The sequence below is a fragment of the Scyliorhinus canicula genome, chromosome 15, assembly GCF_902713615.1.
Source record: "Scyliorhinus canicula chromosome 15, sScyCan1.1, whole genome shotgun sequence".
NCBI lineage: Eukaryota > Metazoa > Chordata > Chondrichthyes > Carcharhiniformes > Scyliorhinidae > Scyliorhinus > Scyliorhinus canicula.
This window is the reverse complement of record NC_052160.1, coordinates 126,810,756-126,838,519: the sequence shown is the minus strand read 5'-3', so window position 1 is coordinate 126,838,519 and position 27,764 is coordinate 126,810,756.

The following is a 27,764-nucleotide window of genomic DNA, read 5'->3' as shown; positions in this document are numbered from 1 at the left end:
CACAAGAGAACAAATGATGATTACAAAATGAACAGGAGATTTCGGAAATCTTCTGTTAAGAAAGGCATTATGGGTTGCTGCTTGGCTGAAAATTTGTTGGGAATAAAACTTATCACCTAAATTATCTTTGCCACTTTGGTTTGCATTACGCTCCTACAACAGCTGAGAATCTGGACTAACGTACTATACCATTGAGATGGAGGTAGGTTAAAAGGGATCAATGATTTTTAATGAAGGAACCAGAAAAGACAGTTACAGCACAGAGTCAGATATAGAGTAAAACTCCCTCTACACTGTAATGTTCTTGTCCGATGACCTGATTTATTCGAAGAACACTTGTAGCTGAAGCTATAAACGATTTATGAAGATTAACTGTGGTAAACTATATACAAGACATCAGATGAATAACAGTAAATCATGCACAAGCAACTTCTCTGCAGCTTCCTCCAGCCAGTCTGTGGTCAGCTGACTTTAACATTCACTTTACACTCCTAGTGAGACTCCTAGTGGTCAGTCGGTGAATTGCAACACAACCATGATATCACCACAGACACTGTCCCTATCAAACATTCCCAGCACAGGTGAATTAAAATTGATTATTGTCACAAGGAGGCTTCAAATGAAGTCACTGTGAAAAGCCCCAAGGTACAGCATGGGGTTAGATACAGAGTAAACCTCCCTTTATACTGTTTCCATCAAACATTCCCAGGGCAGATACAGCCCAGGCTTAGATACAGAGTAAAGCTCCTTCTACACTGTCCCCATCAAATACTCCCAGGACAGGTACAGCACAGGGATATAAACAGAGTTAAGTTCCCTCTAAACTGTCTCCCATCAAACACTCCCAGTGCAGGTACAGCATGGGGTTAGATACAGAGTAAAGCTCCTTCTACACTGTCCCCACCAAATACTCCCAGGGCAGGTACAGCAAGGGTCTATAAACAGAGTTAAGTTGCCTCTAAACTGTCCCCCATCAAACACTCCCAGGGCAGGTATAGCACTGGTTTAGATACAGCGTAAAGCTTCCTCCACACTGTCCCCGTCAAACACTCCCAGGGCAGGTACAGCACGGGGTTAGATACAGAGTAAAGCTCCCTCAACACTGCCCCATCAAACACTCCCAGGGCAGGTACAGCACGGGGTTAGATACCGAGTAAAGCTCCCTCAACACTGTCCCCATCAAACACTCCCAGGGCAGGTACAGCACGGGGTTATAAACAGAGTGAAGCTCCATCTACGTTGTCCCCATCAAACATTTCCAGGACAGAGGAGTAAGACTTCCTCTCTGATATCCCTATTAAACACACCAAGGACAAACACAGCATGGGGTTAGATGCAGAGTAAAGCCGGAGGGGCGGGGAGACCCGGCGGGACGGTGTGGCATGAACCACTCCAGCGTCGGGCCGCCCCAAAAGTGCGGAATCGTGCGCACCTTTAGGGGCTAGGCCCGCCCTGGAGTGGTTGGCACCCCGTCAGCTGGCGTGGAAGGGACTCCGCCGGCCGGCACGAGTCCGCGCATGCACGGTAGCGTCAGCGGCTGCTGACGTCATCCTCGCGCATGCGCAGGAGGGGGGTGTCATCTACGCGTCGGCCATGGCGGAGGCTGACGGTTGCCCCACGGCACAGGCCCACCCGCGGATCGGTGGGCCCCGATCGAGGGCCAGGCCACCGTGGGGGCACCCCCCGGGGCCAGATCGCCCCACGCCCCCTCCAGGACCCCGGAGCCCGGAACTTGGTCCCTTACCGGCGGGACTGACATAGAACCAGCGGGACTTCGGCCCATAGTGGGCCGGATCTCGAATAACGACGAGTCTGAATACAGGAGGGAGTTAGAGAACCTAGTGGAGTGGTGCAACGACAACAATCTCTCCCTTAATGCCAGCAAAACTAAAGAGCTGGTCATCGACTTCAGGAAGCATAATACTGTACACACCCCTGTCAGCATCAACGGGGCCGAGGTGGAGATGGTTAGCAGTTTCAAATTCCTAGGGGTGCACATCACTAAAAATCTATCCTGGTCCACCCACGTCGAGGCTATCACCAAGAAAGCACAACAGCGCCTTTACTTCCTCAGGAAACTAAGGAAATTTGGCATGTCCACATTAACCCTTACCAACTTTTACAGATGCACTATAGAGAGCATCCTCTCGGGCTGCATCACAGCCTTTTATGGCAACTGCTCGGCCCAGGACCGCAAGGAACTTCAGAGAGTCGTGAATACCGCCCAGTCCATCACACGAACCTGCCTCCCATCCATTGATTCCATCTACACCTCCCGCTGCCGGGGGAAAGCAGGCAGCATAATCAAGGATCCCTCCCACCTGGCTTACTCACTTTTCCAACTTCTTCCATCGGGCAGGAGATTCAGAAGTCTGAGAACACGGACGAACAGACTCAAAAACAGCTTCTTCCCCACTGTCACCAGACTCCTAAATGACCCTTTTATGGACTGACCTCATTAACACTACACCCTTGTCTGCTTCATCCGATGCCAATGCTTATGTAGTACATTGTATATATTGTGTTGCCCTATTATGTATTCTCATGTATTTTCTTGAATTCTGTTCAATTCCCTTTTCTTCCCATGTACTGAATGATCTGTTGAGCTGCTTGCAGAAAAATACTTTTCACTGTACCTCGGTACACGTGACAATAAACAAATCCAATCCAATCCAATCCATTGCGAGCCAGAGAATCGCGGGGGGGGGGGGGGGGGGGGGGGGCTGGGGCGCCGACCGGTGAGGCGCGATTCCCGCCCCCGCCGAATCTCCGGTACCAAAGAATTTGACGGCCGGCGAGGGGGGGATTCACGCCGCTCCCGGCGATTCTTCGACCTGCCGGGGTTTCGGAGAATCCCGCCCAAGATCCCTATTGTACCAGAGTGGCATTTTGTCATTGTTTGCACGGTCATTTTCTTACGGATTGTCCCAATTTACTCACTAATAAGGGGCAGCTTTTTGTTTTTACCATCACATGAGAATAATCCTATACCCATGCTAACTGTCTGCTACTCTCGCAAACTCATCCACACCCACCCACCCGGCTTCTAATAGACAAGAGCAAAATGTGACTTTGAGTCCCAGGTCTGGGCTCTCTTTGCACCCCGACTGTTGAGGGGAGGCTACACCACACTCACTGAGCAATCACTCTCCTTGTGATATTTCTCGATTTGAATGGTTAATAGGCTTCAGGAGAGGAACAATTACGGTACAAAAGGGGAAATCGCTCAAGTAGAGCAGAAATCTGTCATCTTAGTTAACTCATTTAAACAGTGTTAGCTTGAATATTCTAATGGAATGAATTCGGCCTCATATTTATTCAATTGTTCCTTGACCCAGGGTTGCAGCTAAGTGCTGTACACTCAACACATTGAGAGCAGCGGCTGAGAATGATCAGACTCTGACAGCGAGTAGACCCTGTGAACGACTATCAGTATGACCCTTGTGATCTCAAACTCTCCCTTTGTGAAGAAGTCGATGCAGCCATTTCCAGGAAAAGACCCTTTGTGCTTGAAGCCACATTCCTGCTTGTTGTCATGTTTGGCATTCCGGAAGTGGCTGCTTTTGCACAGACTGTGACTGAGGCTGCAGGGGATCACGTGTGGGTAACAATCAGGGTAACTGTAGCCATTTACCCAGTAGCTGGATGCAGAAACGGACCACCAGGAGGGGGAGTTGGAGGGGGGTTCAGGAAGGATCGGGTCAAACGGGGCATGGATCCTTCCGGATTTGAATCGATCTTGTGATCTAATTCCATAGCAACTGAGTTAGTGGTTGCCAATCAGCTTCCTCTGACCCTGCCAGTAAAGGGTCGTCACTTAAGTAGATTATGAAAAAGGGATATAAATAACATCACCCAGCTAGAACGAGTCAAATCATTAGCTATTCAAATAGCGCTAAGTTGTACTTTTAAAAGAAAATTTACAGTCCACAGAATAAACTCTGTAATGAAAGTCCAAAATGTAAAATTTCGTGAGACTGGTAAAAATTAATGGAGTTTCATATTTCAGAGATGGATTTTTGTTCTTTTTTTTAACCGTGGATACAGAGATTCAGTTTAACTGCAGATTAGCCCTTCACAGTAGTATTATTAATCAGAGTTGGTTAGGATGTAAATGTGTGTGAACTTGGTAAGAATTCAGCAGCTATTTCCTAAAGGTCACTGCATTTGAGTAATATCCTGAGGGAGGGAAATTAATATCTTTTTACTGAATTAATTAATTATATAATTTATCAGCGTGGGTCCCTTCGAGATTTCTCTCACAGGTGATTAAGTGGAAGATTCACTGCTGAGGGAGCCCTTCACAGTATTCAAAGGCTTAGGCTATGCATTCAACTAAGAAATTACTTTTTTCTCTCTCTTTCTCCCTCAGTCTGTGAATGTTTTTCTTAAGTATGTCTCACCTGGGTATAAGGACTGTCACTCATTCAGCCTTAAAAGTGATTTTTTGATGAGACAGAATCTCATCAGTGGGTTTCTGTACAGTTTAAATTTGACCCCTTTTTATAACCAGGCTATTGTGGTGACATTTTCTTCTCCAAAAAAGAGTTAATAAGCTTCCGTTCTGGTAATTATATCAAGGCCGGTTTCTTATGGACTTGAGATTCATACTTGCAGTGCTGCAGGCCAGCCACCGAGATTGAGCTCTCCTCGTTAACCCTGTGATGTTTCGTATGGAAAGTAGGAAAGAGAGAACTTGCATTGGCATGGCACCTATCCCATCCTTAGGAAATCTCAACGTGCTTCACCATCAAAGCATTACTTTGGAAGTACGATCACCATTCTGGTGTGGTTGGTAGCACCCTGGGCGGGATTCTCCCCTACCCGGCGGGGTGGGGGGTCCCGGCGGGATGGAGTGGCATGAAGCACTCCGGCGTCGGGCCGTCCCAAAGGTGCGGAATTAATGAATTCAGTAAAAGGCCTTTGGCGCCTCACCAGCCGGGGCCGAAGGGACTCCACCGGCCGGCGAAAGTCCGCGCATGCGCAGGAGCGTCGGCGGCTGCTGACGTCATCCCCGCGCATGCGAAGAGGGGTCAACTTCGCGGAGGCTGACACGGCCGACGCGGAGGAGAAAGAGTGCCCCCACGGCACAGGCCCGCCAGCGGATTGGTGGGCCCCGATCGCGGGCCAGGCCACCGTGGGGGCACCTCCCCCGGGGCCAGATCGCCCCGCGCCCCTCCCCCAGGACCCCAGAGCCCGCCCGCGCCGCCTGGTCCCGCCGGTAAGGGAGGTGGTTTAATTCACGCCGGCGGGACCGGCATTACAACAGCGGGACTTCGGCTGGAGAATTGCTGAGCGGGGGGCCCGCCGACCGGCGCGATTCCCGTCCCCGCCGAATCTCCGGTGCCAGAGAATTTGGCGGCCAGCGGGGCCCGGATTCACGCCGCCCCCCCCGGCGATTCTCTGACCCGGCGGGGGGGGTCGGAGAATCCCGCCCCCTGTCTCTGAGGCAGAAGGTGCTGGGTTTAAGCTCCCCTACATCACTTGAGGATGGTCATTGACAGAATGTTGATGACACAACCTAAACTTTTTTCTTTCAAATTTAGAGCACCCTATTATTTTTTTAAAATCCAATTCAGGGGCAATTTAGTGGGGCCAATCCACCTAGCCTGCACATCTTTTGGGGGTGATGTCCACTCAAACACAGGGAGGGTGTGCAAACTGCACACAGACAGTGACCTGGGACCGGGATTGAACCTGGGTACTCTGCGCCGTGAGGCAGCAGTGCTAACCACTGTGCCGCCCTATGACATAACCTAACATGTTACTAATTATCCTGCGAATCCCTCAAATACTCCACACTATTCTCAGTGTGAAGGTGCATAGACATCTATCAGAGTGTAGGAAAACATATGGGCCGAAATTTCCCGTTGGTGTGGTGTCGCTTTCGTGTGAAATCCCAGTGACAGGAGTGGAGAATCCGGCCCCCTGAAAATGGATTATCCTGCCCATGGTATCAAATCTATTCACAGCAGGGTCCTACTATTACCAATAAAATAAATGGCCAGATGTTCTGTTGACGTTTGGTGAGGGATAAATCTTAACTCGGACACTGGTTGGTCACTCCCTCACTCTTCACTATCGTGCCAAGGGATCTTTTATATTCACCTGAGAGGGTAGAAGGGCCTTGGCCATCTCATCCAAAAATGGAAGATAATGCTGTTGGTACCTGTCAACTTCTGAAATAGTAAAAGCAAGTTAGATTTAGGGTGGGAATCCTTAGTCAATATTTGAAGTGGGGGGTATGTTTGTCGTCTCCTGAAGTGAGGATGAGGGGGTGAGTGCAGTACGCTGAGTGTGATCGGCAGTCATTAGATTCATTGCTGAATTATATCTGTTTGATTCACAGTGTGTGGCCGCTCCTTGTATGTTCAGGACATTGGGCAGCTGGGTTTGAGTTACGAGGTATAAGCTGAGCTGGACAATTATAATGGCTCCATAAACTGTGGCAAAGATCAAGTGATGAAGTGTCACTGGCTTGAGACATAATCATTTTGAGCATTGACTGTCAGAGATTTACAGCATAGGACCGTTGATAGGTGCACACACTCACAAACACTTTCATACTTATATTGGCAAACACGCTCACAAACATTCCCACATGTACACAAACAATCTCACATGCTTGCAGACACTCGCACAAGCATCCACCCTCTCTCTCATCCACATGCACTCACACACACAAATGCTCACTCACACACAAACACATATTTGACCATATTCACTCGAACACTCTCATACACAAACACACTCACTTACAGACTCTGGGCAGAATTTAATGCCCTGCCCAGGTGAGTTTGGTGGTGAGGGAATATTTAATTGTGCAGCAGGGCGATGGGTGGTGTCATAATGATAGTATCTGTGCATGTGTAATATTAATCTTTAATTTCATCAGCTGATCAAATACAGATTGAGTATCCCTGATCTGAAATTCCAATAAAAGGAAATCTGCACTTTCTTTCGATCGCGCCGCACATGAGCAATTCCGAAAGCATGCCACACATGCGCAGTTCCCAACATTCCGCACACACGCAGTTCCCAATGTTCTGCACATGCGCAGTTCCCAATGCGCACCACACCTGCACAGTTTATTCCAAAGTCCAAAATATTCAGAAATCCGATACACACTCAGCTTCAAGCATTTTGGATAAGGAATGTTCAACCTGTATATATCGAACCACTTTAAAATAACTTTTAAAAAGCAAGCAAAGGCACTGACTTAAGATGGCTGCCACAGGTCACCTGACACATCTGATATTACAAGATGGTCATCTTCTTGACGTTTCCAATGTGGATTACAATTAGGACCTGCCAAAGTAAACTTCAATCGAATGTCACACCTGCTGAAGACAAGAATTACTTCAAAGATGCACTGAATCTTGTGCCTGGCTCTCACCATTTGTATTTCTATCAAGTTACCTTTGATACAGGCATTCTTAGATTTACAGAGAAATCACAACACAAACAAGACTGTGAGTAATGTTTACTTTAAATGCGTAGGAGTGTTACACACACACACATCCTCACACACACATGCACAAACATTCAGACACATACACGTATATACACATATATATCACACTCACTTTCATTCTCACATATTCATGCACACTCTCACATACATGCAACCACAGTCTCATGGGCATACACTCCTGCACAAGCTCACACACACTTTCATATACACACTTGCTCATACACAAACGTGCACGTTCACACTCACACAGGCACCCGCATTTCCTCATTTTTAATAGGTGACTCCAAGTAGGTGCTCTGAGGTAATTGATGGAGATCTGAGAAATAAATCAAAAAGCTCCTGTATCAATATTCCATTCAAGATTCAGCTTGTGTACGGGTCCTGTCACTTTCCCTATAGAATAAAAACAGAAAATGCTGGAAATGCACAGCAGGTTTGGCAGCATTTGTGTGGGCCCATATAGTATGTGAGCAAATCACCCAAACTAGCACCTTATTCAGTTCATAATAGTAAGTATTGCTTTTCCAGAGTCTTAAATAGTGATCCAGACATACAGCAACATCTTGGCCAAGGGTCAGAGGTCGAGAGGTCATGTGATGGGTTGTTTCAATCTGCATTATTGAATTATTTTGGGAAATCTTTACAATGCTATTCCATTGGGCAAATTCAACAAATGAGAGATAGTTCAACCGTGGTGAGCACGTGACAAAGGTATTTGGGGATAATTTGAGGCTAAGACTATGTCAGATTGACTACCTGTTCTGTACCATGCATATTGGCCCCTCCTACTGAATCTAAAGGTGAGGAAATTCAAACAGGGCTTATAATCAGGGGCTATTTGTTTGCTCCTTATACATATTTAAAGTAAAAATTATTCCCAGTCTTGCTTGTGCTGTGATTTATCTATAAGTCTAAGTATGTGTATGTCTCTGAGTTATTCTAACAAATGTATTCGCTCCACAACACTATCAGCGTATAGTTACATAGTGCCCTTAACATAAAGAAACAGCCCAAAGTGCTTCATTGGAAAACAAAACAAGACAACAAGCCACATAAGCGGCACAGTGGAACAGTGGTTAACACTGCTGCCTCATAGCGCCAGGGATCCAGGTTCAATTCCGGCCTTGGTCACTGTGCGGAGTTTGCATGTTCTTCCTGTGTCTGCTTGGGTTTCCTGCGGGTGCTCCGGTTTCCTCCCACAGTCCAAAGATGTTCAGGTTAGGTAGATTGGTCACGCTAAATTGCTCCTTAATGTTCAAAAGTGTGCAGGGTCAGTGGGGTTGTGGGGATAGGATGTGGAGTAGACCTAGGTAGGATGCACTTTCGGAGGGTCGGTACAGACTCGATGGACCGTATGGGCTCCTACTGCACTGTTTCTTTAAGGCTTCTGCAAGGATATATTAGGACATGACTAAGGGCTTGGTCAAAGAGGGAGATTTTAACAATGAGGTAGGGAGGCAGAGAGGTGCAGGGAGGAAATTCCAGAGCTTGGAGACACCAATGGTGGAACGATTAAAATTGGGGATGCTTAAGGGGCTACAATTGGAGGAGTGCCGACATCCTGAAGGGTTGTGTGTCTGGAGGAGTTTACAGAAATAGGGTCAAAAGCCAATTATGTGCTTATGTAAGGACAGCACCATGTCTAATTCCTATCCCATATTACAGCATTCTCGTCAGTCGAATAGAACAAGGAACAAAGAACAAAGAAATGAACAGCACAGGAACAGGCGCTTCGGCCCTTCTGCGCCGACCACGCTGCCCATCAAAACTAAGATCTTCTACACTTCCGGGATCCGTATCCCTCTATTCCCATCCTATTCATATATTTGTCAAGACACCCCTTAAACGTCACTATCGTCCCTGCTTCCACCACCTCCTCCGGCAGCGAGTTCCAGGCACCCACTATCCTCTGTGTAAAAATCTTGCCTCATACATTTTCTCTAAACCTTGCCCATTGCACCTTAAGCCTATGCCCCCTCTCGAGGGCTAATTGACGCCTCTACCCTGGGAAAAAGACTCTGACTATCCACTCTGTCTATGCCCCTCATAATTTTGTAGACCTCTATCAGGTCGCCCCTCAACCTCTGTCGTTCCAGTGAGAACAAACCAAGTTTATTCAACCGTTCCTCATAGCTAATGCCCACCATATGAGGCAACATCCTGGTAAATCTCTTCTGCACCCTCTCTAAAGCCTCCACATCCTTCTGGTGGTGTGGCGACCAGAATTGGCACTATACTCCAAGTGTGGCCTAACTAAGGCTCTATGCAGTTGCAACATGACTTGCCAATTTTTATACTCAATGCCCCGACCAATGAAGGCAAGCATGCCGTATGCCTTCTTGATTACCTTCTCCACCTGTGTTGCCCCTTTCAGTGACCTGTGGACCTGTACACCTAGATCTCTCTGACTTTCAATACTCTTGAGGGTTCTACCATTCACTGTATATTCTCTACTGTATTAGACCTTCCAAAATGCATTACCTCACATTTGTCCGGATCAAACTCCATCTGCCATCTCTCTGCCCAAGTCTCCAAACGATCTAAATCCTGCTGTATCCTCTGACAGTCCTCATCGCTATCCGCAATTCCACCTACCTTTGTGTCGTCTGCAAACTTACTGATCAGACCAGTTACATTTTCCTCCAAATCGTTTATATATACTACGAACAGCAAAGGTCCCAGCACTGACCCCTGCGGAATCTGCTACAGCTTTTCTGCTCAGGTGAGTGCTTTTAACTGTGAATAACTCTGAGCTGAATATGAAGACAGTCTCTCACTAATATAGACAAAAGCAAATTACTGCAGATGCTGGAATCTGAAACAAAAACAGAAAACGGTGGACAATTTCAGCAGATCTGACAGCCTGTGTGGAGAGGGAAGGGAGCTAATGATCAGAGTTTGCACGACTCTTTGTCAAAGCTTAAAGAGTCATCCAGGCTCGAAACCTTAGCTCCATTCTCTCTCCACAGATGCTGTCAGACCTGCTGAGATTGTCCAGAATTTTCTATTTTTGTCTCTTTGATGTCGCATCCTTCATTCCCTCAAATGTGATTTGCAGCCAATGGAATACGTTTGTCACTGCTTTAGAGTGGGCAACGTGCCAGCCAATTTGTGCAACGTAAGATCCCACAAACAGCAATGTAATAATGATCAGAATTTCTTTTTCTGATGTTGGCTGCAGGGTAATGTCTAGGACATCGGGGTAAGTTTCCTTTCTTTGATATCATGGTCACCTGAGAGGGCGGACTGGACCACAGTTCAACATCTCACCCAAGAAATGGGGCCCCTGGCAGGGGAGCACCTGTTCCGCACCGCTCTGTAGTACCAGCTTGTTCTTTTGTGCTCAGTCTGAGAAGGTGGGTTTGAACCTACAATTGCCTGACTCAGAGGTAAGAGTGCTGCTCACTGAGCGATGGAGGATGACCTTTTTATTTCTTTCATGGGATGTGGGCGTCGCTGGCAAGGCTGCCGTTTGTTGCCCATCCCTAATTGCCATTGAACTGTGTGGTTTGCTGGGCCATTTCAGAGGGCATTTTGGAGTCAACCACATTGTCCGTGGACCTGGAGTCACATGCAGGCCAGACCGGGTAAGGACGGCAGATTTCCTTCCCTCAAGAGGATTAGTGAACCAGCTGGGTTTTTACGACAACATGGTCAGACTATCTTTAGATTCGAATCCTATAAAAGGAATTCCACGGTGAGATTTGATCCCATTCCCCCAGGCTATGAGCTTGGACTTCTAGGTTAGAAGTCCAGTGACACACCACTGTCTCCCCTTGAAATGCCTGCCTTCTGTACTCAATCCAGATGCTTGAACCACAGCCTTCGCCAGAGAAGGGGAATGTTATGGGGAGGAGAATGAGATTTAGGGAATATTTATTTTCCCTCATACTGCATCGCTGCACAACGTCAGAAATCTTTAATGTTTCTTGTGGACAGATCTGTCATTATCAGGGAACTGTTAGACGTGAGATTTATGATTGAAAAACAGTGTGATCAACCAGAAACCCATTTAAGTGAATGGAGCTGTGTTTATTTATTGGGGATAGAGATGTATAAATAGTGAGAAACATTAAAATAGGTTACATTTATAAACTAAGTTGAGGGAATCTCCTTCCAAATGAATGAACTTTCATAGACCTGGCCTTGTTCAAGTCAACATGCGCCCGGTGAAAGATCCCAAAATGAAATCATTTCAGCAGCTTCTTTCACCAGATGGTAAACAGATGGGGTGACACAAGGTCTTGAGACCCTGCAGGTGGTCTCCCTCTCTGACCTGTGACCTCGTTGGGCATCACGCACCGTTAGATTGTCGGTTGTGCAATCTGCTTAGTCTCTGTGGAGACTTGAAAAGTAATTTAACAAAAGTTAAGTTTGTCCGCCAGCTCCTCTTCCTTCTCTGCCACAGACCATTGAAATCTTGCTGGGGCACAGGGCCATGCACATCGGCAGCCTATGGTACTTTAACAGAATTGGCCCTCCTCTATTTGTAAGTTGAGACAGTGCGTGCCGGGGACTGTTCTGTCATGAAAAGATTCACAGCATGTCCTGGCAATCGACAAGCACACACTTTACAGCCCGAGTCACTGGATAGCGGCTGGAAGTGGGAATCCTGGGTGAAATTCTCCCCTACCTGGCCGGGAGGGGGGTCCCGGCGTAGCGGAGTGGCGCAAACCACTCCGGCGTCAGGCCTCCCCAAAGGTGTGGAATTCTCCGCACCTTTAGGGGCTAGGCCCGCGCCGGAGTGGCTCCCGCTCCGCCGACTGGCGCCAAAACTGGCGCCAATGGCCTTTGGCGCCACGCCGCCCGGCGTCGGGGCTGGCCGAAAGGCCTTCGCCGGTCGGCATGAGCCCGCGCATGCGCCGGAGCGTCAGCGGTCGCTGACGTCACCACCAGCGCATGCGCAGTGGGGGGGGGGTCTCTTCCGCCTCCGCCATGGTGGAGGCCGTGGCGGTGGCAGAAGAAAAAGAGTGCCCCCACGGCAGTGGCCCGCCCGCCGATCAGTGGGCCCCGATCGTGGGCCAGGCCACCGTGGGGGCACCCCCCGGGGTCCGATCGCCCCACACCCCCCCAGGACCCCGGGGTCCCGCTCGCGCCGCCAATCCCGCCGGTACAGAGGTGGTTTAAACCACGTCGGAGGGAGAGGCCTTACAGTGGCGGGACTTCGGCCCATCGTGGGCCGGAGAATCACTGTGGGGGGCATGCCGATCGGCGGGGCGCGATTCCCGCTCCCGCCGATTCCCGGGTGGCGGAGAATTCCGGCCACAACGGGCGCAGGATTTACGCCGGCCCCGGGCAATTCCCCGACCCTGTGGAGGTCGGAGAATTCCGCCCCAGATTTGAATTTGAACAAACACTCAAGGCAAATTTGTCTAACTCAACTTTGCAAACCTTCTCTCACTCTTATTTTTGATGACTCCCCAACCCTATACACCTACCGCTTTCCAGAGACTAACCATACTGTAATACCATTTCCCCGTTCTCCCTTGAGAAGGGATTGGACAGACAGCTCTGCCAAGAGTCCTATTAATATCGTGACTGATTTCACAGCCACAATAGTGCAGTGACTGTGGCTCAGCGGGTCGCACCATGTCAGCAGATAGAGAACATAGAGCATAGAGAAATTCAGCACAGAACAGGCCCTTCGGCCCACGATGTTGTGCCGAACTTTTGTCCGAGTTTAATCAACGTGTCCAAAATTCTATGATAATCTAAGGGCAATTTATCGTGGCCAATCCACCCAACCTGCACATCTGTGGACTGTGGGAGGAAACCGGAGCACCCGGAGGAAACCCACGCAAACACGGGGAGGATGTGCAGACTCCGCACAGACAGTGACCCAAGCCGGAATCGAACCTGGGACCCTGGAGCTGTGAAGCAATTGTGCTATCCACAATGCTACCGTGCTGCTCTTAAGAACAAATTAATCTACACTCCATTACTCTACCATAATCCATATACCTATCCAATAGCCGCTTGAAGGTCCCTAATGTTTCCGACTCAACTACTTCCACAGGCAGTGCATTCCATGCCCCCACTACTCTCTGGGTGAAGAACCTACCTCTGACATCCCCCCTATATCTTCCACCATTCACCTTGAATTCATGTCCCCTTGTAATGGTTTGTTCCACCCGGGGAAAAAGTCTCTGACTGTCTACTCTATCTATTCCCCTGATCATCTTATAAACCTCTATCAAGGCGCCCCTCATCCTTCTCCATTCTAATGAGAAAAGGTGTAGCACCCTCAACCTTTCCTCGCAAGACCTACTCTTCATTCCAGGCAACATCCTGGTAAATCTCCTTTGCACCTTTTCCAAAGTTTCCACATCCTTCCTAAAATGAGGTGACCAGAACTGCACACAGTACTCCAAATGTGGCCTTACCAAGGTTTTGTACAGCTGCATCATCATCTCATGGCTCTTAAACTCAATCCCTCTGTTAATGAACGCTAGCACACCATAGGCCTTCTTCACAGCACTATCCACTTGAGTGGCAACTTTCAAAGATCTATGAATATAGACCCCAAGACCTCTCTGCTCCTCTACATTGCCAAGAACCCTACCGTTAACCCTGTATTCCGCATTCATATTTGTCCTTCCAAAACGGACAACCTCACACTTGTCAGGGTTAAACTCCATCTGCCACTTCTCAGCCCAGCTCTGCATCCTATCTATGTCTCTTTGCAGCCGACAACAGCCCTCCTCACTATCCACAACTCCACCAATCTTCATATCATCTGCAAATTTACTGACCCACCCTTCAACTCCCTCATCCAAGTCATTGATGAAAATCACAAACAGCAGAGGACACAGAATTGATCCCTGCGGTACGCCACTGATAACTGGGCTCCAGGCTGAATATTTGCCATCCACCACCACTCTCTGACTTCTATTGGTTAGCTAGTTGGTTATCCAACTGGCCAAATTTCCCACTATTCCATGCCTCCTTACTTTCTTCATCAGCCTACCATGGGGAACCTTATCAAATGCCTTACTAAAATCCATGTACACTACATCCACTGCTTTACCTTCATCCACATGCTCGGTCACCTCCTCAAAGAAGTCAATAAGACTTGTAAGGCAAGACCTACCCCTCACAAATCCGTGCTGACTATCCCTAATCAAGCAGTGTCTTTTCAGATGCTCAGAAATCCTATCCCTCAGTACCCTTTCCATTACTTTGCCTACCACCGAAGTAAGACTAACTGGCCTGTAATTCCCAGGGTTATCCCTATTCCCTTTTTTGAACAGGGGCACGACATTCACCACTCTCCAATCCGCTGGCAACACCCCTGTTGACAGTGAGGACGAAAAGATCATTGCCAACGGCTCTGCAATTTCATTTCTTGCTTCCCATAGAATCCTTGGATATATCCCGTCAGGCCTGGGGACTTGTCTATCCTCAGGTTTTTTAAGACGCCCAACACATCTTCCATCCTAACAAGTATCTCCTCGAGTTTACCAGTCTGTTTCACACTGTCCTCTCCAACAATATGGCCCTTCTCGTTTGTAAATACTGAAGAAAAGTACTCGTTCAAGACCTCTCCTATCTTTTCAGATTCAATTCACAATCTCCCGCTACTGTCCTTGATCGGACCCACCCTCGCTCTAGTCATTCTCATATTTCTCACATATGTGTAAAAGGCCTTGGGGTTTTCCTTGATCCTACCTGCCAAAGATTTTTCATGCCCTCTCTTAGCTCCCCTAATCCCTTTCTTCAGTTCCCTCCTGGCTATCTTGTATCCCTCCAGCGCCCTGTCTGAACCTTGTTTCCTCAGCCTTACATAAGTCTCCTTCTTCCTCTTAACAAGACATTCAACCTCTCTTGTCAACCATGGTTCCCTCACTCGACCATCTCTTCCCTGTCTGACAGGGACATACATATCAAAGGCACGTAGTACCTGTTCCTTGAACAAGTTCCACATTTCACTTGTGTCCTTCCCTGAAAGCCTATGTTCCCAACTTATGCTATTCAATTCCTGTCTGACAGCATTGTATTTACCCTTCCCCCAATTGTAAACCTTAACCTGTTGCACGCACCTATCCCTCTCCATTACTAAAGTGAAAGTCACAGAATTGTGGTCACTACCTCCAAAATGCTCCCCCACTAACAAATCTATCACTTGCCCTGGTTCATTACCAAGTACCAAATCCAATATGGCCTCCCCTCTGGTCGGACAATCTACATACTGTGTTAGAAAAGCTCCCTGGCCACACTGCACAAACACCACCCCATCCAAACTATTTGATCTAAAATCCAGATTGTGGATTCAAACCCCATTCCAGGCACTGGTGCACAAAAATCTAGGTTGGCAATTCCAAGCGCCAGTGCAGATGGACTGCGACACTGCCAGAGAAGCTGTCCTCCGTGGGCTGCGGTTTCTTCGCACAGTCCAAAGATGTGCAGGTTAAGTGGATTGGTGGCCATGCTCAATTGTCCCATAGTGTCCAAAAGGTGAGGTGGCGTTATGGAGATAGGGTGGGGCATCGGCCTGGCGAGGTGCTCCTTTGGAGGGTCGGTGCAGACTCGATGGCCCGAATGGCCTCCTTCTGCACTGTAGGGATTCTATGAGTCTATGAGATTATCTGATCCGTTATCAGAATGTAGCTTGTGGGACATTGTTGTACAACAGTGTCCACATTGCAGAAAAGTCTTTCATTAGTTGTGTAGTGTTTTGGAACATCCTGAGATTGGGAAAGGCACGTTGAAATGGAATTATTTCTTTCTACAGAGATCTTGTGAGCAGGAAGGTCTAGGAGCAATTTACAATAAAGACCAAACATGGGCATCTGTGTGTAGGGAATGGGGAGGGAGTGGAGAGGTTGGGAATCGGTTACAAAGTCACAACTGAATGGAAGGATTCTGAAAAGGGCTGTGAAAACTGGGAGAGAGGCTGCAAGGCCTCGGTCCCTCAGAACTTGGTCGGGAACTGTAGAGGCCAGAGATGCAACTGAATGGGCAGCCTGAGGAGAGGGAGAAGGAAGGATAATGAATGTTGAAATTGAACAAGGGAACCCGGAGGCCGCGGGTTCAAATCCACCTCGTCGAGATCTGACATCTGTGAAATCACCATGTGGGTCACCACAGCTTTCAGGGAAAAGAACCTGCCCCATTAGCCTGGTCACAATGGACTCCAGTTCCATGCTGGCTGTTAACTCTCAATTTCTTCAGGACAACTAGGATTGGAAATGAATGTCTGTGATTTCAGTGTCATCCATCTCCCAAGTAATCAGTAAATGTATCCTTTGCTCCACACAATAGAAATCTTGGAGCGGAAATGTGCAATATTGTTTCCATGAATACTCCAGCTCGACAGTCTGTGTCTTTCTGTAATACAGTGCTTTCGATGTCACACATGAACAGGAGGAGGCCATTCAGCCCCTCTGGCCTGCTCCGCCATTCAATTTGACAATGGCTTCTCCACCTTTGCTCCATTTCCGTCAATGCCAATTACTCTATCAATCTCGAATGTGAAAACTTTAATGGATTAGCCCTTTGTGGGCAGAGAGTTGCAGATTTACGCCATTCTTCTGGCAGCACATTTCTCCTCATTCGCCGGGACCCTGTGGTTTACAGTAACTCAAACGTCTGCCAATGCAAGGCATCCCACAGAGGGACTTGGACAAGGCGTCTGCATTCCCAGAATAACACGCATGCATTTGAGTGACAGGTCAGTTCAGAGACCTGAATGCATAACCATCTGGTGTGTGAGAGAGAGCTGGAACTGTCTGAGGACTCGTGCTCACCTCTCATTATCTTCTCTACTTTAAGATGCAGTATTTCAAATTCACAGAAAAATTAGCTCCTACAGATGGGATACAATTGCGAAGCTCAGATTTAGAACTTCACAAAAAAATGTGTTTGATGGGCAGGATTAGCTGCCCGTTCAATATTCGAGATGCCATCCCTGGTTGATTGGCTCGGATCATTTAAAGTGAGGCATCTTGCGAGAGCACCAACCCTTTTATCTTCCCAGTAAACTCTCTCTCAATGCCCTGTGTCACCTACTGATGTTAATCCAGCCGGCATGAATGATAGCCTGTGTGTAATTATGTAACTTGGTTGAAAGTTATACTGAGATTAAATTCCCCATGATTTTGTCAATCAGGCTCAGGTTCTGTTGCTGGAAATTAAAGGTTGCAGCGAAAGTATTCCTGTTCAGGAACCTCGTATCAGGGTAGAACACTCACAGGCCAGGTACAGTGCAGCCAGACAGAGTATAAAAGTCCCTCTACTCTTCCTCAATAGCATGAATCAGCTCAACCGTAGAAGGATGTTCCTGTGAGTGTGATCATGTCAGATTAGGGAGTTTAGTGCTTTCAACCCACATCCAATAGACATGGGATGGAGGCTGACAAACTAATTTCACACAAGAGGCTCAGATCCCGCGATTAGGGTTGGAATTTGATCCCAATGAAAGGTTAGAACTTAATCTACCATCCAATCCCCTTGATCTGATTAGTGGAAGTTGGTTAATAAAACATTATCCATGTGACAATACATGGCAGAAGGATAGGTATGGGTATTGCTGCTTCATTCAGCTCCCAGCGTACGGTGTTCTGCTCCAGTTTTGCTTTCAATTTCTGAAGTGCCAATGCCTGTGCCAACAAAAGTGCCTGAACCTGTGGGTATCAGCATGGTAATCGACCATAGGGCCACCACAAACAAGCCAGATCCTAATTTCATTCAGCGAAAGCATATATTTCTGCAACTGGGGGCCAGCGGGTGACTGAGGCCGGATCACAGCCCAAAGTCACTTATAGCATCTCGAACTCTGAATTCAGATGAGATCAGTCAGTACAGTATACGCTGGAACCACTCCGGGGCCAGTCCTGGTGCATGTGCCAAAACCACGCTGGGCGGAGTTTAGATCCACTGATCTTTTGCTATTTTTAACACAATTAAAAAGTTCACCGACTTGATTTGAATTTGCTAATTTTTTAAAATTGTAATCAGATGGCTGTACAATGTTACTTACACCTCGCCATCACAGTAACCTAAGGGTCGATTGGAAACTTTTCCGAATGAGCCAAAATTGAGCCGAGTTCACTGGTTTCTGAATTATGAATCTGAGCTGGAATTGACAGGCAGATCACCCGACAGAACAGCAAGAACAAGCTGCTCCAGAGACACAATGAAGCAATCATTTGTTCTTCTGTCTAGTCAGTCTTAGGAAAACCACAAAATAATTGCCACTATTTCTAATTAATAATTAGCAAAGGCTCTGCCTGTAATTATGTTGTTTCATTGTAATTAAGGAGCTAATTAGCAAGATGTCAATGTAGATTTAATTACAGAGTGCACGGTTAATCCCCTACCAATTGTTCGGCTTTTCTTCAAAGCTGCTGTATCTATGATGTTGGATATTCTTTTTGTGGTGAACCACTGTTCAGCTTTCAAGCTTCTCTTCACTGACGCTTGGCTAGAGCTAAGCCTGTATCTCTCTATCTCTGAATCCTCCTCCAGCTCCACAACTGGCGAGCTTGGCACATCTCCAATTCTGGCCTCTCCTGACCCTCCCCGCCCTAATTTTAATTGCTCTACTTTCGGCTGCGCAGTCCCGGAGATGTGGATTTCCCTCTCCTAACCTCTCCATCTCTCTCTCCTTCTTTAAGATGCTCCTTAGCCTATCCTTTCATAACCGTCCCTAATATGGCCTTATGTGGTTTTCTGACAGTTGTTTTGAAATTGCTCCGTGAATTGCCTTCTTAACATTTTTATTTCCTTGAAGGTGCTACATAAATGTAACTTGTTATTGTAGGACTGATGACACTCGCTGCTTCTCCCGGATTGCATTCAGGGCAATGAAGGCACCTTGCTTGACTCTTTCCCTGTCCATTGTACTCTCCGAAACAGAGATTCCAAAACCTTCATTGCTAAACCTCACTTCACTAATTCATGTCTCTCTCATGCCTCCCACTTTCCACCTTCTTCAACACTGTCGCACCCCCCCTCCCAAAATTCCCACAAACACTTTCAGAAAACAGTATATTTTTTTAATTTAGAGTACCCCCCCCCCCCCCCCCCCCCCCCCCAGACACGGGGAGAATGTGCAAACTCCACATGGACAGTGACCTGTGCCGGGATCGGACCCGGGTCCTCGGTGCCGTGAGGCAGCAGTGCTAACAACTGCGCACCGTGCCGCCCTTAGAAATCAGTATTTTGGCCTCACCAATATTTGTGTGAGCTGCCATTCACTGAGCAGCATTCTCTACTTAGTGGGAAGATCTTGGCTTCAAGCCCCATTCCAGAAACATGAGGGGAAGTACCCCCAGGTGCAGATTTTTACTCCCGAGTCAGGTATGCAGACACAAGACGATGCCTGATGTTGCGAAACCCAACCTTTAAAACTGGCCGCCCACAACTCCGATTTTCACTCTGTGGCATGGGGTTCCCATGCCAACTTAGTGCCAAATCATGCCAAATAATGCTCCTCACCCACCACCCTTTACCTTTACGACTCCATGTCAACTCATCTGGTATTCACCCTGGGTAAATCTCACTGTCCATGTTGATATAAAATAAAGTTCAATGTAGAAACATAGAAAATAGGAGCAGGAGTAGGCTCTTTGGCCCTTCGAGCCTGCTCCACTATTCAACATGGCTGATCTATCGCAGCGCCATACTCCCGTGCTCTCCCCATACTTTTTGATACCTTCAGTTTCTAGAAAACAATTTATTTATTTCTTAGATATTTTCAGTGGCTTGGCTCCACAGCCTTCTGTGGTAGGGAATTCCACAGGCTCACCCGAGTGAAGAGGTTTCTCCTCATCTCAGTCCTAAATAGCCTTCCCCATATTCTGACACTGTGACATCTTGCTCTCGACACTCCCAGCCAAAGGAAACATAATTCTTGCATCAAGTCTATCCAGCCCTGTCACAACATGAGATCCCCTCTCGTTCTTCTAAATTCCACCAACCACAGGCCTAGTTGACCCAATCCCTCCTCTTACAACAATCCTGCCATCCCATGAATCAGTCTGGTTAACCTTTGCTGCACTCCCTCTGTGGACAGTATATCCTTTCTTAGATAAGGAGACCAAAATTACACACATCACTATTTAAAACAAAAGAAACCTCCCTTTGAAAAGAAAACATCCAACACATAGAAAGTCCTTCAAATAATCTCTTATGACTATTTGGAACTGTCAATTAAACTGCTCACTTAATAGGCAACCCGCTGTGATAATGTTAGGTTGTTAAATCAGCCATTGCAGTACAAACCCTATAATGATAGCCCTCAGACTTACGTTAACAGAGAGTGAAATATTAAGCGCTAACACTTTTTGAACTCCTGACTGAGTTTATTCAATTTAAAGACCAGCAGAGTTCAATTCATTGACAGCGTTGACAATTCTTTGAAAGCTTTGACTGTTCCAATGAGTTTATGCACTTTTTGTGCACGATCAAGTATACTTTTAACAACGCCAAAGGGTTCCTTACCTATCCCAAATTGTGCTTTACCTTCCCCAGGTTCACCTGGGACCAAATCTAAACGGATACCTTACCTCTCTAAAGGGGTACCCTTGGCTATCCAAATGAATCAACCAAATTCAGAACAGCTCTTACCTGGTCTAATCTGTTCACTTTCCACTTCACATTCCTAGCCCACCAATATCCCACTTCAGCTGATGATTTAACTGGTCAACTGCCGCTGTAAACCGCACATATCTGAACACTGACCCCAAACCATGACCGTTCCGCGTGAAAATGGGAAATGCTATGATCACAGGCAGGACTTAGGATATCTGGGTTCATCTGCTCTGGACCCCAGTGTTGGTACTGAGGAAGCACTGCACTGTCGGAGGGTCAGTACTGAGGAGAGCTGCACTGTTGCAGAGTCAGTACTGAGGGAGTGCTGCACTGTCAGAGGGTCAGTACTGAGGGAGTGCTGCACTGTCAGAGGGTCAGTACTGAGGGAGTGCTGCACTGTCAGAGGGTCAGTACTGAGGGAGTGCTGCACTGTCAGAATCAGTACTGAGGGAGTGCTGCACTGTCGGAGGGTCAGTACTGAGGAGAGCTGCACCTGTTGGAGAGTCAGTATTGAGGAGTGCAGCACTGTCAGAGGGTCAGTACTGAGGGAGTGCTGCACTGTTGCAGAGTCAGTACTGAGGGAGTGCTGCACTGTCAGAGGGTCAGTAATGAGGGAGTGCTGCACCTGTTAGAGAGTCAGTACTGAGGGAGTGCTGCACTGTCAGAGGGTCAGTACAGAGGGAATGCTGCACTGTTGCAGAGTCAGTACTGAGGGAATAGAACATAGAACGTACAGTTATGAAGGAGGCCATTCGGCCAATCAAGTCTGCACCGACCCAACTTAAGCCCTTACTTCCTTCCTATCCCCATAATCCAATAAGCCCTCCTAACATTTTTGGACACTAAGGGCAATTTAGCATGGCCAAGCCACCTAATCAGCACATCTTTGGACAGTGGGAGGAAACCGGAGCACCCGGAGGAAACCCACACAGATACGGGGAGAACGTGCAGACTCCGCACAGACAGTGTCCCAGCGGGGAATCGAACCTGGGACCCTGTCACTGTGAAGCCACAGTGCTAGCCACTTGTGCTACTGTGCTGCCCACTTGTGCTACCGTGCTGCAGAGGGTCAGTACTGAGGGAGTGTTGCACTGTCAGAGGGTCAGGACTGAGGGAGTGTTGCACTGTCAGAGGGTCACTATTGAGGGAGTGCTGCATTGTCAGAGGGTCAGGACTGAGGGAGTGTTGCACTGTTGGAGGGTCAGTACTAAGGTAGTGCTGCGCGGTTGGAGGGTCAGTACTGAGGGAGTGCTGCACTGTTGGAGTGTCAGTACTGAGGGAGTGCCGCATTGTCAGAGGGTCAGTATTGAAGGAGTGTTGCACTGTCAGAGGGTCAATATTGTGTGAGTTCTGCTCTGTCAGAGGATGAGTATGGAGGAAGTGTGCAATGTCAGAGGGTCAGTACTGAGGGAGTGCTGCACTGTCGGAGGGTCAGTACTGAGGGAGTGCTGCATTGTTGGAGGGTCAGTACTGAGGGAGCGCTGCACTGTTGGAGGGTCAGTACTGAGGGAGCGCTGCACTGTTGGAGAGCCAGTACTGAGGGAGTGCTGTATTGTCGGAGGGTCAGTACTGAGGGAGCGTTGCACTGTCGGAGGGTCAGTACTGAGGGAGTGCTGCATTGTTGGAGGGTCAGTACTGAGGGAGTGCTGCACTGTCAGAGGGTCAGTACTGAGGGAGTGCTGCACTGTTAAAGGGTCAGTACTGAGGGACTGCTGCATTGTCGGAGGGTTAGTACTGAGGGAGCGCTGCACAGTTGGAGAGTCAGTACCGTGGGAGTGCTGCATTGTTGGAGTGTCAGTACAGAGGGAGTGCTGCATTGTCGGGCGGTCTGTCTTTCAGGTGAGATGTTAAGCTGAGGCTCTGTCTATCCTCTCTGGTGGATGTAACAGATCCTAGAGCCCCATTTCCAGAAATATTGGTGTTGTGACCAATATTTATTCATTAACCCACATCACCTTAAACCAGATCACCCTGACGAGCTATCTCATTGATTTTTATGGGAACTTGCTGTATGATCATTGGCTGCTCTGTTTCCTATAACATTGATTGCACTTCGAATAGCATTCATTCGGTACATAGCTCCTATGAAAATGCAAGTCTGTTTTCTTAAAAAAGGGTTTCGGCAGCTTGGCTCCCTGGTTTTAGAACAGTCAAGGAGTTTTCGCAATGTATTTCGGGTGACCGATGCAGCAATTGACCCCTGTGGCCCATTTCTCTCAGCCGTCATTCAATTCGGTGCTGGATAACCGTGGATAAACCAGACCATCATCTTAATTTTACGTAAAATCCAAATGTAATGTTACCAACACGTCCTGAGGAGGTTGGGCCCTGGTTGACACTATTAGTGAGTGACTCACTGCTGATTCCCTGCATGCTATATCCTCGAAGTCAGTAACAAAGACTCCGAACGGAGTCTTCTATCTGTGTTTTCTATCCGCATTTCATCCCTTTCAGTGTATGTGTTTGGAGGATGTCTAAGTATTGACATGTGCCTCAGGCCGCAGTGCTAAAGCTTGAAAGACAACATCAGTTTCTTAAAGGAAAATCACTTCGAATTGTGATATGGTGTGCAGCAACGATAATTGCCTGAACTCGTGATGCAGTTAAATCAAGTCATAATATCACATCAGCACGGAATCGGACATAAACCTCAAAAGGAAACATTTGCAGGCATATAGGGAATGACCAGGCTGGGGGTGGGGTGGCACTGACTGATTGGATGGCACAGCTGAATGTCCTCCTTTATGCTGTGGGATTCCATAATAATGCCAGCAACACTTTTCTATTAATTAATTCATGGAACGTGGGCGTCGCAGGCTGTGCCAGCATTTAGTGCTCACCCCTAATTGCCCTTGAGGGGGGCAGTTAAGAGTCAACAACATTGCTGTGGGTCTGGAGTCACATGTAGGCCAGACCAGGCAAGGGCGGCTGATTTCCTTCTCTAAAGGACATTAGTGGACCTGATGAGTTTTTAACGACAATCGACAATGGTCTTCCTGAGACCTTTAATTCCAGATTTACGTTTTTATTGAACTCAAATTTCACCATCTGCAGTGGCGGAATTTGAACCTGGGTCCCCAGAGCATTACTCTGGGTCTGTGGTTTACTAGTCCAGTGGCAATACCACCACGCCACCACCTCCCCTCGTTCAGTGGTTTCAATATCGGACTGGATGGATGGGATGTTGAACTGGGTGAGTTGATGCATTGGGTAACAAGGCTGTTGACCAAATGACTTCACTAACCGTGTAAATTTGCTTTTGTTCTTTTCCGATAACCGTTTTGTATAAAATGGAAAACATTGGTGCCAAGCTGTTGCCTGCCTCTGATGGTGCAAACCCACGAGATTGAGGGTCCTGAACCTGTACAATTCAAATGACCCCAATCCATTTCTAACGGGATACAGATAAGCAACGCAGACATTAACAGGGCAATCATTTCTCCCGTGGCTTATTGGCTTGATCTAAAAGGGCAATTCCGTTTTTTGAAAGGTAATGGGCAGAACATCAAAATTAAATGACACAATACAGGGCGGTTGAGAAGTCAGTAGCTCGTGGGCAGAATCAACTGCCCTCCATTATTCAACTCAAATCAAAATGGTTCAAACAAACACCTTTATTTTTTCCCTGAAATTAATCTGCATTTTTAATTTGATGTCGATCTCTCTTTCTCTCTCTCTCTCTCTCTCTTCCTCTTTTCGCTTTTTAAATTGCTTTTTTTTGCCATCACAAGCTTGAGGGTAACAGTTTCATCAAAGCTGCTGACAAAATAGTGTGAGACAGGTTATAATTAAACCCACGCGTAGCGGCCATTACACCACCAGCGCATTAGTCACGAGCTGACATGCGGCATGTCAGGCCTTCATTCAGCCCGTTAATAAGCATCATTAGCATGTTTCCCGAAGCCTGATGTTAGGTATATATTCATTTTAAAATCACAGACTTCCATTTGTGATCCAAAATAGATGTCACCTTTTGGAGCTTGCCCTGTTTCTGCTGAAGCCCTGAGTATCTGAAGCGCCGCTAACTGCTACTTAGAGTTTACATAATTCTTGTTTTGCAACCAGCAGCTCAGTTTCCCAAGCTGCATTTTCTCCGTTTGTAGAGAAATAAGCGTGCCTTCTGCGCTCGCTGATCAGCTGCTGAAACCCTCATGCAAGTCTTTATTCCCACCAGAATGTGACAATGCTGACCTCTCACCTTTCACCCCCCCGTAAACTTGAGATCATCCTAAACTCTGCTGTCTAAATGCTAAGCGTCCGTCTGAGGCCCTGTGTACCTTCTCAGGCGGATGTAAAAGACCCTACAGCACTATTTGAAAAGTTGGAGGTTTTTCAGAGTCCTTGCCTATATTTATCCCTCAACCAATATCACTAAAAAATAGATTGTCTGGTCATTATCCCATTGCTATTTGTGGGAGCTTGCTGTACACAAATTATCTGCCGCATTACAATAGTGACTGCACTTCAAAGGGATTAATTGGCTTTAATGGGCAAGGGGGTGTCACGAAAGGTGCTACATAAAAGCAAGTGTCCTTCCTTTATTATAGAATATCACTGTAGATCAATACAGAGGAGATCACTATAGCTCATCAATACCAAGTGTGTAAAAGTCTTGCCGTGCAGGTAAAATTTGTTGTGCCTCTTGTCTGCTGATCCATCATTTTAAATGGGTATTGTCGACATCAATGTGGACGAAATTTATATTGCAACAATAAATTAGAAGATGTTTGTTAATCTCTGCAACGAAGCGACCCCTCATGGAATCACGTATTTTAGAAACCGCATGTTTTAAAGATTGCAGAAAGAGCCAAACATTTTGGTATTGATTAAAAATGTAATTCTTGTTGGCCTGACATCTTTCTCAAGTTGCTGTTTTGATATTCTTGTATCTTGGGGCACAGTGTGAGTTTCTTGGGTCATTCACAGGGTTGACTAAAAGTTGCCATTGTTTTTGTAGAACAATCTTTATTAATGTCACAAGTAGGCTTACATTAACACTGCGATGAAGTTACTATGAAAATCCCCTCGGCGCCACATTCCGGCGCCTGTTCGGGTACACAGAGGGAGAATTCAGAATGTCCAATTTACCTAACAGACACGTCTTTCGGGACCTGTGGGAGGAAACTGGAGCAACTGGAGGAAACTCACGCAGACACGGGGAGAACGTGCAGACTCCGCACAGGCAGTGACCCAAGCCGGGAATCAAACCCGGGACCCAGGCGCTGTGAAGCAACAGTGCTAACTGTATCTTCCCACCTTCTTCACTTGGAGAGCATTGTGAAAATCTCTACAGTGCCTTGATATCTAAAGGTTCATGAGCAATGCTGTGAAGTGAGATCTGGAGTGAATAGGCTGTTTCGGTGCGTTTATAGAGCATTTATAAGACAAATAGTTTTTTTGGGGGCCTTATACGGAACCTTGTCCAGGCTCTCGTCTAGAACACAGTGTTTAGTGTTGATAACCTCATGTGGTGGGTGATATTGAGGCTTTGGGAAGGGTGTGGGGGAGGACCGCTAATTCCCAGAGAATTCCCAGTCTAAATCATCTTAGTTATCAAGATAGACCAAAAGAGTCGGGACTCTCCACTTCAGAGAAACATCGGCTAAGAGGTAATCTGGTTGAGATTTTGAAAACCATCGAGGGAACAGATTATGTTCCAGCGGATAGTCTGTCTCAATTAAACAGGTTAAGGAGGAGCAGGGGGGGAGGGTCACCATTTTAAGTTGTTTAAGGTCAGATGGAGATTGGATGTCAGGAGGTGATCCGTTTCACAGAGAATAGTGAATCTCTGGAATAGGCTGCTGTCCCGTGTGGTGGGCACTGATTCTCTGTGGAATCCCTCAATCGAAAGCCGGGACTGTTTCTAGCTGGGACAGAAACCACCTCCTACAATAGGCTGGGTACTACAGAAAATTCAGGGCCCCGAGCTTAATCTCCTGGGCTGGTATCAATTGCTTTGAAGAAGATTCCATCCCGACACACACAAATTAGCCTGGGAAATCCTCATTATTTTGAATGAGTGGCAAAACTACGACACTCAAGATCTGACAATTGCAAATGATAGACTGGCCGCACCAGAGAGATGTTTCCTGTCCATCATTGTTCATATGCTTTAAAGTATGTACTGGGAGAATTCACAGGCTGATTAACCGTTTGACAGATGTGAATGGTACTCCTTCCTTGGTCAGAACCACATTTATACCAGCTGATCAAATGGTTATTCCTTTATTGAGGGGGGGGCGGGCAGGAGGTTTAATGACTTTCCATAACCATATGATGGGGTGGGGGAATGTGTTTGGCAGCGGTCTCTTTGTTTAGATGGATTCTGCAGGCCCAATGGCAGCATTCAAAGGAAGGTGAGAGTAGAGTGCCCAGCACTTCTCCCTGACCAAAACACAGGTTTACTGATTTTTTTCTCTTACGGCCGTGTTTGGGATCGTGCTGTGCGCTCATCAGCTGCCACACTTATTTAAAAAGCAGCAGTTGAAAGATATTTCACCTTTAATGCTTTGCAACAATTTTCCGGGCGGTAAAAGGGTTGCACATAAATGCAAACCTTTACTTTCATTCTGTCGCTGTGAAGAATCAATCAGTTTGCCTCAAGCAAGCTCATACCAACAGTAACGTGAGAAAGGAGGCTGATTGAAATATAAGCATTGCAAGAATAATTTCTGGCACCAGGAGTAATTTCTAGCTCTTCTTCAAAGTAAAGCATAGATTCTTTTACAACCACGTGCCAGGGAAGATTTTAGCATAT